Raw genomic sequence first — 15,605 nt, 5'->3', positions numbered from 1 at the left:
ACATGGTCAACAGTTCTTAAGTACCAGCTGCTCCCTGCGGGAAGGATGAGGCGTTCTACTTCCATAAAGAGTCACAGTCTCCGAAACCACAGGGCCAGCTCTGCTCTGTCCTCCAGGGTCCCTTTGAGTCTGGCAGTGAGTATTCACTAGGGTTTTCTCTCTGTGTTGGAGCCTTTTACAGGCTGATCAGTAACTGTATGGTAGGCACTAAGAGGAAATCATGAGGATAGGACAGTCCTTATTGATTGTGGAAGGAAGAGTGTGTTCTTTTTTGTAGGTTGTATGGGACGATTGTGCAGCTCTTTGGTCTTCTAAGGTAAGGCATGACCCCCTCCTAGGGTTCCACTGGGAAAACCAGCCTGAGTGAACTGGCATTTGTAGCTTTTCTCAGTGTTTTCCCCAAGGGTGCGCCTTGTCTTGGCTTGCCCTCTCTGTTTCCCAAGCCCCATGTTCTGATGTCCTGCCTTCTATTTTCTGCTTTGGGGCCTTCACACGCAAACTTCATTGAGTCTCTTTTTGGAATGCTCACTCCACGCAGTTTAACTCTTGGCTCTCCATAGCCCCCTTATTTCAACATTGGCCAGCCAGCAGTAGGTGAGGGCCTTCTTCAGTATCAGCCTTGTTCCCAGAGTTGTGGACTTGAAGCTTTAATGCGTTGGAATTACCAGGGGTTGTGTATGGGGCAGTGAGGTGGGGGCTCAAAGGGGGAGACTAGATCTTTGTTGAAAATGCAGATTCCTGGTTTCTGAGATACTGTGGGGGGTAATTAAATAATCTGTCAACTTGAGGGAAGGGGTGGAGTCTAGCCTGTCAATCAGGTTGTAGCCAATGAGGCCTTGGTGTGGTCATAGCCTTCTCTGGAGGATTCTGGGAACTCCTGTCTTCCTCCCTGGAGGTGGGACACAGATTCTCCCTGCAAGACATTCCTTCTGACAAGCCACAAGGACCTAAGCTGATGGAGCCAGAGCCTTGGAGCTGGAGGAACCACATGGAGACCCACGCTAGTGCTGAGATGCTTCCACCATCACCGGATCCACAAGACCTTTTATCCACTGACCTGTTATCTTCCTGCATTTGGCATCATTGCATGTGTTGTGTGAGTCTGAAGAGGAATTTATAGACTGGTATTGGACTTGTGAGCTAATACCGGTTTTAGGGATTTGATCAGGACTGGGCTGAAACGTTTTCTGAATATTCAATTACTCTTTGATAAAAAGTTCTCTTATACCTACATGAGTATCAAAGAATTTGTTTCTATAGTCAACCCGGACTAACGTACTGTGTATTACAATTCAATGTAAAGAAAATAAGAATCATCACAACTGGACCAATAAATAATAGCATGATAAATGGAGAAAAGATTGAAGTTGTCAAGGATTTCATCTTGCTTGCATCCACCTTGCATTCTGTTGTTCGTGGAAGCAGCAGTCGAGAGAGCAAACAGTGGTGCATTGCGTTAGGTAAATCTGCTGCACAAGAACTCTTACAGGTGTTGAAAAGCGAAAGTGTTACCTTGAGGAATAAGGTACACCTGACCCATGTCATGGTTGTTTTCATTTACTTCATGTGCATGTGAAAGTTAGAAATTAATAAGGAAGACCAAAGGAAAATGGATTAATTTGAACGATGGTGCTGGTGAAGAATACTGAAAGCACCATGGACTTCCAGAAGAACAAGCAGGTCTGTCTTGGACGAATGCACTCAGAATAGTCCTGAGAGGCGAGAATGGTCAGACTTTGTCTTCCATACTTTGGACAGTGCTATCAGGAGAAATCAGTCCTGGGAGAAGGACATCATACTTGGTAAGTGGAGGAGCATCAAAAAAGGTGAAGGCCCTTGACAAGATGGATTGACATGGTGGCTGCAATGGGCTCAAATACGTAAGAACAGTGTGAGGATGGCACCGGTCCTGGCAGTGTACTTTTGTCACTCAGAGTCGGAATTGACTCAAAGACACCTAACAATGTCAAGAAAGAAGAGAGTCTGCTTCCATAGGTATGGGGTGGTAACCAGGAACCTGCCTTTTGATTAGCCTCCTAGGTGATTCTGACACCAGTCATCATCTGCAGACTATAGAGGGGGAAACTCTGTTGGCTCCCTACTCTTAAAGGAGAGAAAGGGCAATCTGAATCTTTTACTTGGATTTATTTCAAACATCTTAGAAACCTTAACCTGTCGTGGTTATCCAATGGGGGTGCTGGACATCATTTCCATGGACCCAGACTCCATCTTCTCGTTGCCACAGGAGCAGCAGATCCCAGATGAGGTGGAGGTCCTTAATGACTCCCTCATGGCAGGTTTGTACATCTGGAGAGCTTAACAGGGCACTGGATTTGACCTTGGAAAGCACATGCCCTGTGGGCTAGAATGTCAACCTTGAGGTCTGCCCATTATACTTAAAATTGGTCTTTAGATCTGTGGCATTTACCTAATCTGTCAATTTGCAAAGGGGTGGAGTCTAGCCTATCAGGCCATAGCCAATGAGGTCTCTGTGTAAGCATGACCTTCTCCAGAGGATTCTGGGAACTCCTGTCTTCCTCCCTGGAGGTAGGACACACACACTCTCTCTGCTTTACATTCTGTTGACAAGCCACAAGGACACACTCTCTCTGCTTTACATTCTGTTGACAAGTCACAAGGAGCTAAGCTGATGGAGCCAGAGCCTTGGAGCTGGAGGGGCCACATGGAGACCCACGCCAGCACTGAGATGCTTCTACCGCCACTGGATCCACAAGACTTTCTATCCACTGGCTTGTGATCTTTCTGTGTTTGGCATCATTGCATGTGTTGAGTGAGTCTGAAGAGGAATTTATAGACTGGTATTAGACTTATGGGCTAATATCAGACTTAGGGACTGGGATATTTTCTCAATATACAAATATTGTTTGCTGAAAAGTTCTTACACAAATGATTGTCCCTAGATTTGTTTCTCTACCCGGACTAACCCAAGGTCCCCCCTTCCCTGCATACGTGGACCCACCCCAGCAGAGGCCTGCCTCATCTGGTCTCCACATTCTAGAGCTTCCACACTGCTCCTACTCGTCCTCGTAGCAGCAGCCTGTTTTTTCTCTCTCAAAATCCTCTCTGCATCCCTGTTACTTCTACAGTTAAAGTGTCTTGCACAATCTGACCCAACCTAGGGCTTGGGCCCTGCAGATCTTCTCTGCCAGACCCTGTGCTCCTTCCCCCACTACTGGCACCACCACCCCCCTTGCTGGCAGTTCCTTGACCTCTTCTCCTCTCTCTCACCTCAAGTCCTTTGCAATACTGTAGCCTCTGGAACTCCCTGTTTCCTGCTCGTTACCTTTCTAACTGTCCCTTCCCATCAAGTGTCAGTCACACACCATTTTATCTTACACTGAGAATGTCTCCCAGTTTCTGTCTCAGCCCATTAGCCCACTTCCACTAGCCCATTTACTGCTGTTTATCTTTGCTTGTCTTTCCTAGTAGATTTTCATAAGTTCCATGAGAGCAGGGATCATCTTGTTCGTGTCGTGTCCTCAGGCACTCAGTAAGTACTTGTTGCCTAAGTGGATTTTCATCTCAGCGTCTGGGTTGCTACATGTGGCTCTGCAGGGCTCTCACCCTGTACGTGGGTATGTGCTGTTGCAACACCCGTGCGTTCTCCTGCCAGTTTGCCAGGTACCTTCTTGAGCTTCATTGCTCCTCCAAGCGTTTTCTTTGACTTCTCTGGCAGTGCTGGTTCAATGAAGAAAGCACTTTGTCCCTCTTGAATGGGCGCAGCTCTGTAAGCACTGGATGGCATTGTCTGTTTTACAGATGAGCACTCAGTGGAGCGGAGAGATGGATTTACTTGTAGATCATAGAACTGAGATTCAGACTACGTGCACCTGTAGATCCCTCACTCATTCTACCTCAGTGCTCCTCCTCTCAAAGAAATTGCACAGGTTAAGATGAAAGAAGTGTCTTAAAAACCAGCCAGCCAACCAGCTGACCAACTCGGGCAATGAAAGATTTGTTTGTTTGTTTATTATCTATATTTTAAAATCTTCAGAGTTGAATACAGTAACAGGAAGACTGATGCTAAATCAGAGTCAAGGGTGACCCTAGGGTTGTGAAGATGCGATATGGTTCATCTATCCCCTGTTCAGACCCTTGGTGACTGCTATGACCCTGATGGAGCCAATGTACAGCCTCATAGAAATGAACCAATGGAAACCGTTCAATACAAACCCAAACAAATATCAACCCTCAACTGATAGTTGCTTGGAGACTATGTGGTGTTGTCAGGTGCCACCCCCTTGGTCTGACTCATAGCAACCCCATGTACCACAGAACGAAACTCTCCTTGGTCCTGACCTTTTTCACAACCTCATGTTTGAGTCCATCATTGCAGCCACCCTGCCAGGCCCCAAAGAGGGACTCCCTTTGTTTGCTGACCCTCCATTTTACTTAGCAGGGTGTCCTTCTCCAGGGACTGGCCCCTCCTGATGACATGTCTAAAGTATTGGAGAACCTATAAGTAGTGAAAATCTGAACATTTTTGATGGAAGAAAGTGTGAGAAATAGGAATACAGAACTTTCTACACAATTTGCTTGAAACATATCTTACTGTTTAGTGACAAGAGATTAGTTGGGTAAACTGTGATGGATACTATATTATGTCGCAGCCCTGGTGGCATAGTGGACTGATAACTGCAAGTTTAGCGACAGAAACCGCTAGCTGCTCCACGGGAAAAATAGGTATTCTGCTCCTGTAAAGGGACATAATCTCAGAAACCCATAGGGGTAATTCTAGTCTTAGAGGGTTGTTAATGAGTCAGAACGACTCTATGGCAGTTTTATTATATTTGGCTCTTAAAAAAGAATGTTAGACACATAGACTTAACACATAGCCGTACTGAGATAGAATAGTCTCCAAGATCTGTCATTAAGGGGGAAAAGCATGATACAGAATTGTGCTTGTGGTATTGTTAGTATTGTATGGTGGGTCAGAAAGGAAGAAATCATGCTTATTTGTTATATACTCAGAATATCTCTTGAAAAAAATGTAATATCCTTTTGTTTTGAATATTTTCTTTTTTGTTTTGTTTTGTTGAATATTTTCTTCTTACTAATTTTTTCTTTTAATTAATGTATTATAGTACCTTGCTTCATCCTGTAAACATGATGTAAATGTGTGTGGGGGGTACACACAGGAAGGGCCTGGTGGCAGTGAGGGATAGGGAGTGGCCGTGTTTATAAAGTTTCTTTCCTTAAACTTTATAGAAAATAGTTTTTTAATCTAGTGAATGATCCCTTAATTTTATGTCTTGGATTTTTGTACTGAGGTTTTCTTAAATTAAATACAACTCTCCTAAGAAGGAAACAAAAAAAGGGGTGGTGGTGGATGTGTGTGGGGGATTTGTCTGTGTTTGAAATGAAATGCCCCTGAGGATGTCAGGACCCCCCTCCATTTGTTCTTCCTACTTCATGCACTCGGAGTCATAGCGTGCCCTTTGTGTAACACATTTCCCAAGAAGATGAAATGTCTTGAAAACAGGAGACATGCTTTATGGTGATTTCCCGTAGCAATGAGCATACTAGAAGTTGCTCAGTGAATTCCTATTTTGTGAGAACTGGTGGATATAAGTAGGGGAAACAGACAGTGCCTCCCATGTGGGAGAGGTAGTTCTTTTTTAAAAAAAATCATTTTATTGGGGGCTCATGCAACCCTTATCACAACCCATACATACATCAATTGTGTCAAGCACATTTGTACATTCATTGCCCTCATCATTCTCAAAACGTTTGCTCTCCACCTAAGCCCCTGACATCAGGTCCTCATTTTTTCCCCTCCCTGCCCGCTCCCATCTCCCTCATGAACCCTTGGTAATTTATAAATTATTATTTTTTCATATCTTGCCCTGTCCGACATCTCCCTTCACCCACTTTTTTGTTGTCTGTCCCCCAGGGAGGAGGTCACATGTGGATCCTTGTAATCGGTTTCCCCCCTCCAACCCACCCTCCCTCTACCCTCCCAGTATTGCCACTCACACCACTGGTCCTGAAGGGATCATCTGCCCTGGATTCTCTGTGTTTCCAGTTCCTATCTGTACCAGTGTACATCCTCTGGTCTAGCCAGACTTGCAAGGTAAAATTGGGATCATGATAGTGGGGGAGGAGGAAGCATTTAGGAACTAGAGGAAAGTTGTATGTTTCATCATTGCTACATCTCTTCCCCGAGACCCTTCTGTAAGGGGATGTCCAGGGAGAGGTATTTCTTTTTTGTTTTCATCTGACTCCATCTGGTATCCTTCACCTGCAGGGAATTTCTTTCATGTGCAGACTGAGTGTGGGGGAGAGTTGGGATGGGCGGGGAGGGATTTCCCTACTGAAAAGCCAGGAAAGAGCAAGAGGCAGAACGGGGCCACTGCCCAGGAGCATCACCCTCTGGAGTGACATTACTGGGAATTTGAGTTGATTTTTAAGAACTGAACAGACTGATGGCTCTGACCTAATAGTACATAGAGAGACTTCTGTGCCGCGACCCTAAGGAGAATCTTAGATTTCTGTTCTCCTGATATCAACCCTGGACTTTATTTAAACTGTCAGCTTGGCAGTTGGACCTGTGTAAGCCTTAGGCTGCTGTTGCTGTCTTTAAAAAAAAAAGCATATTTTGTGATTTTGGAGAAAATTTACACAGTGAATTAGGTTTTCATGTAAATAAGTGTGTGCTAGAGTGTATTATTTTTCCCCCTACAAATTCACACTTCGCGATAGCAAGTAAAGGTCATCTGCAATAGACCATGCCGGGATACTTTCATCTCTTCCTGTGAGTGGACGTGCCCCCTGGTACGCTCTGCTCTCTAGACAAGCTCAGCGTGAGTGGTCCTCTGCTGTGTGGAGCAGCACGATGGATGTGCCTGGCACACCACCTCACTAACACCTTCAGACTATCCAGAACTGCCTTGTAAGTCGAAGCTGTGTGGGCATTTGTGCTTTAAAAGAAAATAAAATGATAACAAACAAACAAACAAATGTGTGTGTGTATAATTCAGTAACATCAGTTATTCTCATTTCCATTTCCATTCTGATAGTTATACTTTTATTAATCTAGCTTTCCGGTTCCCCTTTTACCTTCTCCTCTTTGGGTTAGGGTAAAGACTTGACTGTTAGTTCTCTTACAGATGATTGTTTAGGGGAGCCCAGTACTTACCAGCATTATCAGCAATATTGTTTCTTTTATGAGTTACCCTGACTTCTGTGCTGATAAATGAGTTTGAGGTCCAGGTGTCAAAAGCCTCTCAAGGAATAGTCTCAGTGGCTCCTGTAGTCTCTACTGGTCCAGTGAGTTTGACTTTTTTCTTTTTAAAAAAGAACTTGAGTTTTGTTTTTATATTCTCTCCTACCTAGGGTTATTTACTGTGTCCATTGTTGGAAGGGGCTGGGCACCATCTAGTTCTTCTGGCTTCAAAGTAGGTGAGGCTGTGGTTCAAGTAGACGAATATTTTCTTTATTTTTTGTATAGACTAATATTTGCTCTGAGTCATTGCTTGCTTTTTATTTGCCCCGGATTTGTAGAAACCAATAGTTGTCTCCTAGATGTGTGCTCCCAAACTTTTGAGACTCAGGTACTGCTCATTGAACTAAGATTTGGAGCTTTATTTTTAAAAGTTATGTTATGCCAAATCCCCAAGTTGCCCTCTCTTCCACATGAGGTCCCAGCACCCAGTCTCTTGAAGTATTTGATTATGTCTAGGAAGAATCGTAACTGTACCCCCTATGTGCCCTCTCTAGCTCTCTGCCATCAAGTCAGTGCCTGCGCATAGTGACCCATATACGCTCTTGGAGTAAAACTGCGATTGTTTACGGGAATAGAAAGTCTCGTCTTTCTCCTCGGAGTAGCTGGTGGTTTCAACCTGCAGATCTTTCTGTTGCAACCCAACCAGTAACCTCTGTGCCCGCAGGGCTCCTCCCCATGGACCGTAGACGTCCCCAACTGGGTAGCACAGAATAGAACTGTTCACTGCACGGGGTTTTTGCCATATTTGGTGCTAGTATATGAAAGCATATAACGGAGACTGCTGTGAGTTGTCATCAACTTGATGGTAGTAGGTTTGGTTTGGGTTTAAACAGGCATATAGTAGGTACCCCTGGAGCCCTGGCAGTGCAGTGGTTAAAGGTTTGTCTGTGATCCACATGGTCGGCAGTTCAAAACCACCAGCAGCTCCTTGGGAGAAAGACTGGGCTGTTTACTCACATATGTCTTGGAAACCACAGGGGGTCGCTATGAGTCAGCATGGACTCAATGATGGTGATGTCTCGAGATAGTTGGGATCTAAGAAGTGACAGAGAATATGTGAAAAATACTTTGAAACCATCAAATCTTTTCCACAGGCCATTACCTCCATTCATGTGATTCTGAGTCAGGGGTGATCAGCCCCTAACACATCATCACGGGTCCGGTAGGTGCAATTGTACAGCGATAATAAGTAAAGATTATAGTAAAGTCAGAGAGAGCATGAGAGATTGAAATAATAGAGTCAGACACTTTTCATGGTAGCATGCTTACCTCAGCCCCGCTTGGTAGTCCATGTGGAGAGAGAAAGATCTTTATTGCTAACCAAGGCTTGTGCAAGCCCCCTAATTACAGGTGAGGACATACGTCACAGGAGAGGGTTGTGCTATAAATAATACAGTAATGGGAGGGGGTGATCTGGGGGTATCCATGTAATAGGAAGGGGAGGTGATGGGGGTACACATGTGACAAGATGGGCGGATCCTAGATTCATGATGGCGGCCTAACTTTGGATGTCACTGAGCAGGTTTGACCTGTTCTCTGGCTCACTATAGAAACAATTATCAGTAGGGTGTAAGCCGACCTTACAGGGACCAAACTGATGGCCACAAGCCTTTAGGGAGAAGTAGCTCATTTGTCCTTAACAGCAAGGCGTGGGCCTACCTGTGGTAGGACCAGAGAGTAGTCTGGCAACTGACTGCCTTCAGGAAGGTAACTTGACAATCATTTACCACTAGCTGCAAGCAGTGTCCTAAGTCTAACATATGTTTGGGGAAGATGACTTGGGAGAAATCTTTCTATTTCCCACAGTTCTTCTTCCCTCAGGCTAACGAAATAGGGTCAGCCCTTGGATTACACATTTGGAAGGGTGCTGAGTGATCATTTGTGCTCGATGCTCAGAAAAGAAGTAATCTGAGAGCATTGTATCTGCGCCCCGCCCACCGATTCACTTAAAACCTCACCCCAAACTGCAAGTGTGCCAGTCACACTAGCCTGTCTGGTTCCCTGGGCAGTTCTCTTGGTAGGGACCTAGTCTTGATAATGTTAATAGGGGAGCCCCTGAATCTCCAACTCTAGCCTAACCGGCAAAGGGGATGTAGGTGTGTGTGTGCGCGCATACTAGTGGGGTGGAAGTGGCCATGAATTCTTAGCAAAGATAGCTCATGGGTCAGACATGAAGGAGGAGACAAAGTAGGGCAGAAAGCTTCTGCCTATAAGAAGACTCAGGCACTGTGTGCCGGAGAAGTGCCTGTGCTTCCCAGGAAAGAAAAAGAGAGAAGCCAGCCGGGCCTCTGACCGCCCCTATAGGCCATTTTGGTTTAATGCCCCAAACCAAACCCACTGCCATTGAGTAGGTTCCGACTCCGAGCACCATTATGTAGGCTTGAAGAATTGGTGGGCGTGCTCTGATTGTTCACATTTGCTGTCCTTAAATCCTTTCTGGAACAAAATGTAGGTGTGGGGAGGCAGAGGAGTGGGTGGAAGAACAAACAGTTGTCTCATGTACCACTTGTCTGACACTCAGCCTGGATCCATCTCTCTGTGTGTTGTTCCTCGCTCCCAGTTAGACTATAAGCGTGTATATGTACGCATATCTAAATCATGCCTCAGGACTCTTTTGAATGCTCTTTAGAACCAGCCCTCTCCCCGGCCCACTTGATTGTGTTTGGAGGCATCTTTTCATGTCATTAATTACTTGACAAAATTTCAATGGGTGGATGTACCAGAATTAATTTTATTCTCCAATGAAACTTATTAAATCAATTTTCCACCCTACCCCTTACTTTAAGATCAAAGCGGTCCTCCTCGTCCTCTATTTCTTTCCTCCCTTATTTTTCTCTCTACCATCCATCAACCCTTGATTTACTACATAATTAAAAATCTTGTTTATTACCTAATCCCTCCATTTGAATATAAGCTTCATGAAGAAATAATTTTCTATTGGACTTTGGATATAACTATTGAGTTTTTATTTGCGTTTTTACTACCATCAGCATCTTGGTATCTATGTCTTTGAAACACTTATCTACTTCTCTACATAGGATTAATTTCAGGAAATGGAATGGCTGGGTTATGGCGAGGCGCATTTAAAATGTTCTTTTCATAAAACCATACTATTTATAAGAATGTCAACTAAAAAACAAGTCACCTTCTACCAGCAGTACATGAGATTACCTGTTTCCCCCCCTCCTCAGTAACACTCATTGTGCTTTCTGTTTCTCTGCAGCTGACAGGTGAAGCATGGCCTTGTCCCTGTGATATTGTGGTTAAGAGTGTGACTCGTGGGACCTGAGTTCTGACTCACCATTGACTAGGTGAACTTGGGTAAGACATTGACTCTTTGTCTCTCCGTTCCCTCTTTGGTAAAATAACAATAATAGTAGTAACTATTTCATGGGGGTGGTTATGAAGAGTGTCTCAACTAATTAAGTATAATTCATAGAATAGTAACTGATATATATATATATATATATATATATATATATATATATAAACCTAAACCAATCCAAAACAAAAATATACAAACCAATTGCTGTCAATTCCAACTCATAGGACAGAGTAGAACTGACCCAATGAATAGGACTTAAAATCTACTTCTTTGAATATTAAATGTTGACCATCTTTTCAGATATGTTTTGGGCAGTTACATTTTTTCTTTAAATCACGTTGTCATCTCCTTTATATTTTTTGAAAAATATTTTTAATTTGTGGATATCTTTATGTCAATAAATATAGGACAAGTGATTGAATTCTATTTAATTGTATAGTTATATCATAATATATTTTATTCTCTGATATGTAACTCATTTATACCATCTGTTATTCACGGAGCCTTTCCTCACCCCTTTACTTAAAATGCAACATTTTCCCTTCATTCTCTGTCTCCTTTCCTTTCTTCTTTTATTTTTCATTTATCACCATGTAACATATTACAGGTACATTGACTAACATATGTAATACAGAATGATTCTTTGATTGTCATTTATTTTGGAACTTTGTTTCTGCTTTTTTTTGGTCTAGAAAGTTTTACATATATAGGTATTCAAATTAATCGTACAGTTTTTCTATGCTAGGTCAGTGCATAGGAAAAATATTCTTCCCTATCTCAAAATTATAAAAGTAGTCACTCATCTGCTTTGAATGATTTTTTTCGTGTGTGTGTGTTGTGTGTATGTTTCTTTGTAAATCTTTAATTTCAATCTTTGATCCATCTAAAATTTATTGTACTAAGAAAAGCAATCAGGATCTGGCTTGCTTTTTACTCCAGTTGGGGATAGCTGGTTGTTTCAAATCTATTTATTGAAGACAAAATAACAATAAAAGCAGTCACCTTTCTCTTTCTCAATCTAAAAGTGCTGAATCTTTTTAAAATATAGCCACAGAGATAATAAATCTTCATTTCAGAAAATGGATTTGATATTTGGATATAGTCAAAAGGCATTCACTTGGTAAGCTATGGGGCGTGAGTAGGTTGCATTTTTAAAAAGCAATTTAGCATCAGAACGCACACGCTGACTTTTAAATCAGTGTTTTCCAAAGTGGACAGTACTGCTCTCTGGGAGCACTGGAATGATCCAGGGGGCCTACAAAAACAGACACCTGCATTTTATCCTGGGTTATGGGAAACATTTGTAATTGCCAGAGTAGTGCTGATTTTTTACTAAAACCGGTACAGTATAGGTAAGCTAAGGAGCCTCTGCTGTGAGTGATGGGGAGCGGGAGGAGGGGGCGTGCCTGCAGTGCTTGCTGTTGCAGCTTCTGCCATCTCTGGAGCAGCGTCACTGTGGATGCTAACATGGAAGCCGCTTGGGAGGGGCCAAAACTACAACTCCCCCCAAAAAAACTGCCATCCACTTACCAAGTCAGATTATTTTGAACGCGAGTTTCTTGTTTCTGACTCTAGATAGAAGGTAATTTTTAATGTAACAGAGTGGGACATAGCCCATTGGAAGCTGTTACCTGCAGAGATGATAAAGAATACTAGCTAACTCGTATATAACAGATACTAGTACAGGTACATGATTCTATTCTCTGTGTAATACCTTACATCAGCGGTTCTCAACCTGTGATTTGAGACATCTTTGGAGGTGGAATGACCCTTTCACAGGGGTCTCCCGATTCATAACAGTTGCAAAATTACAGTTATGAAATAGCAATGAAAATAATTTTATGGTTGGGGGAGGGTTAGCACAACACGAGGAACTGTATTAAAGGGTCATGGCATTAAGAAGGTTGAGAACCACTGCCTTACACATATGAAGATAATTAAAAAACATTGCTACAAAGTCATAGAAACCTTTATTAAACACAAATATCAAAATGTGAAGTTAAGCTGTTGTTTCTCAACATAGTTTCCATCTAGGTCTATACACTTCTGAAGTAAAAAATGTTACCATCTCTCTAACCCTTCCCAGAAGAATTTCATGCTCTTTGATTTATAACATGTCAAAACAACTGTGTTTGTACTCATGAGGGACTCAAATCTTGTTCCTTTTCAATATTTTTTGAGTTTGGGCGATGACAGAAATCTGAAGGGGCAAGATTAGGTCTTTAGGATGGATGGGCTAAAGATTCCCAACAAAATTCCTGTAAGAAAAAAAAAAATCCTGTAGAATAGCCCTTGCCACCCTTGAAAATGAGTGGTACATTGTGATGGTAATTTTTGGGGGTACAAAATTCCTGGCCATTTTCTCACCAGGGCAATTTTTAAGTGTCTTAAAACTCCCTTGGGAAGAGAATGCTTTGAAAATGATGGCAGCATTTGTGCAAATGTGCTTGACACACTGGATGAATGTATGGATCGTGATAAGATAAGAGCCCCCAATAAAAGAATTTAATAAAAATCCCAAAAAACTTATGCCTCAAAAGCTCCAGTGATTGTCCTGTGACCTACGAGAAAATCCTATCAATAATATCTCTTTGGAATCCCCCAGATAGTTGCCACAAAACTTCTGAGCCGACCTCTGTGCCTTGAATTTATTTCACTTGCCCAGCAGATCCCCTCAGAAACCACTGTTTTGATTGGACCTCACTTTGTGGGTCATATTGGTAATTCAACACTTACTTGTCTCTGGTTATGATTCATCCCATAAAATCATCTTCATTAGCTTGGATCTTGCTTAAAATACTGGTGGAGCAATCAGCTGGTTGAGCTAACTCATCTTTATACATTGCTTTTAAAAATGTATATATGGTACCCTAAGGAGACTAAGACATTGTTTCTGATCACAGAAACATGTTTAAAATTTTTTTGTTTGCAATAAACCTGTGCATATGTGAACAGGAACCCAGTAACAGTGCTTTTTGACTGAAGTGGTAAATGCTCAGAGAGGTCAGGTATTTTGAGCCATCTCTACAGTGCTGCTTGGCTGGCTGTGCACTGACTTGCAGCTCTTGCTTTTCCTGTGTTGGCGCTCCTACCGTCACCAGGATCACCGTTTCTCCACCCTCTCTTCTCAGGAGGCTTTGGCTGTAGCTCATATCAGCGGATCCGTTTATCCCTCCTCCCCATCCCTCCCTTCCCTCAGTCCTTCATTGCTTCCTCTGAAGGCGGGGAAGTCAGGCCCTCAGTTTTTCCATGCAGTCTGAGGTGGATGGGTTACGAGGTGGGGGAGGGTCACCCTGTTTCTGACTTCTAGCCTGCTGTGCCTTCTAGAATCGTGGTCAACAGATAAATCAAGTCTTGTGGTTTTTTTCCCCTGGAGTTGTTGGGGTCTTACCCAGCTCACCGGTCACATCACAGTTCATGGCTGGGAGCCAAATGGGGTACCTGCCTGTGAAGGTGCCAGTGACCCCATGCTGTTGAAGAACGCAGTTTCGCCAGTGGACTTCTGATCTGCCTTCGAGGCGGGAGTCTGCTGCAGGAGGGCATCACCTGCACTAGGTCATCTCCTCCATCGGCTCCCTCAGCCTCTCCGCCCTGGCAGCGGAGCCTGCCTTCTTTGCCAGGGTAGTAGACCGTTTGCCTTGCATCCTGACTGAGAGCACAGGAACCACATCTGTTTTGTTTGCCTCTGTATCCCAGCACAGAGCAAAGGCCTGCCACTTATTGCCTCTCAAATGTTTGTTGACTGACGAAATTAATATTGGCCTTAATGTTTCAGACTGCTGGTTTTCCTGCTTTCTGCTGAAGCCAAGGACTAGATTAAGAACTTTCTAGAGGCCTAAGCAATGGGAAAACTAAAAGCCCCTAACACTTTCACTCCACTGTGTATATTTACGAACAGTATAAACACAAACATAAGTATAAGGAAATCCATTGAATTTCAGATTTTTCCAATGGTGAGTACTTTGATGATTTAAAATAAATAAATATGATATAACTTAAAAATAATATTGTTGCCTTTGCTTTGTCAGTTCCTTTAGTATGTACTGTTAGGTAATCCTGCCTGGACCAGCCCCTTCCTCCCCCTGGACTTCACCGTCATATCCTATTTACATCATCTGCTGAAGCTGCCAGCAAACTCCTGCCACCAGTCTGACCCAATGCCCCTGGATTTTGGGAGGCTTACCCTGAAAGTAGAGTGCACACTGCTAAAGAGTAACAGCTCGTGAGAACGCCCATGCAGCATTGTGGTGTATAGTCAGCGTAGCACGCCACACCACGTTCAGCCTAAACAATCTTCTGTGACCTTGTGAGAGGGAAGCCAAAAAATGTGCCTGTGGTCCCCTTTCCTGGATCCTTGAGAGAGAAGTCAAGACCCAGGCTTATTTTTCCCAAGATCATTGGGAGAGATGAGGTGTGATGCTGGAAGTGGAGCCCAGGCCTGCCTTAGATGGTCATAAGCCTGGGACCGTAATCTAATCCTCTTGCTGCTCGATGCCAGCGAGTTTAGAACTGTGTTGGAAACCGCTTAGAAAAGAAGCACCACCGTAGCTTCCTGGCTAACGGATCGGTGTGCCGACCAGAGCGGAGAAGGGTAGCCAAGGCCCCCGGGGTCTCTTGTTGACCTCTGGTGACTGCAGCTGGCATTAGCCCTCTGAACTGTTGAAGAGTGCTGTGAGCTGTGTTTGCAGGGTACGGGCCGAGGGTCGCAGCATCTCTGGTTCTGTGACATTTGAAATATCGCCATTAGGCATGGTACCTTTCGAAATGTGAATTCCCAGGCTCTGTTTTGGAATGAAGAAAGACCCCACAGAGCTAATATGGGGGCCCAGCAATATCGCTCACATTTCAGGTGAGTTCATTTCATTAGAATGGCTTTCTCTTTGACACTGACGAGCTCAGTCAGCTCTTAGGGATGTGTACTTTGATAGGGTAGGAAAGGAGGGGAGGGTGAGGCTTTGGGATGTGTGCGCACTCAAGTAGAAGCCGAAGCGTGGACAGCCAGAGAGCAGCAGGAGGGCCTCAGGAGTACAAGGG

At 43.6% G+C, this 15,605-nt stretch overlaps 1 long non-coding RNA gene across 2 annotated transcripts in view; it reads left to right on the top strand.

Annotated features, from left to right (window-relative positions):
- LOC142430620 (uncharacterized) overlaps positions 1-15,605 on the top strand; it is a 66,209-nt gene that overhangs the window by 25,865 nt on the left and 24,739 nt on the right. For both annotated transcript variants that reach the window (XR_012780641.1, XR_012780642.1), the window contains one exon: positions 10,470-10,567. This is a non-coding gene — a long non-coding RNA (uncharacterized LOC142430620). The remainder of the gene's footprint in view (positions 1-10,469; positions 10,568-15,605) is intronic.

This window comes from Tenrec ecaudatus, chromosome 17 (genome assembly GCF_050624435.1).
Source record: "Tenrec ecaudatus isolate mTenEca1 chromosome 17, mTenEca1.hap1, whole genome shotgun sequence".
Classification (NCBI taxonomy): Eukaryota; Metazoa; Chordata; class Mammalia; order Afrosoricida; family Tenrecidae; genus Tenrec; species Tenrec ecaudatus.
The sequence above is the reverse complement of the archived record's forward strand: the minus strand, read 5'-3'. Positions and strand labels throughout refer to the sequence as shown.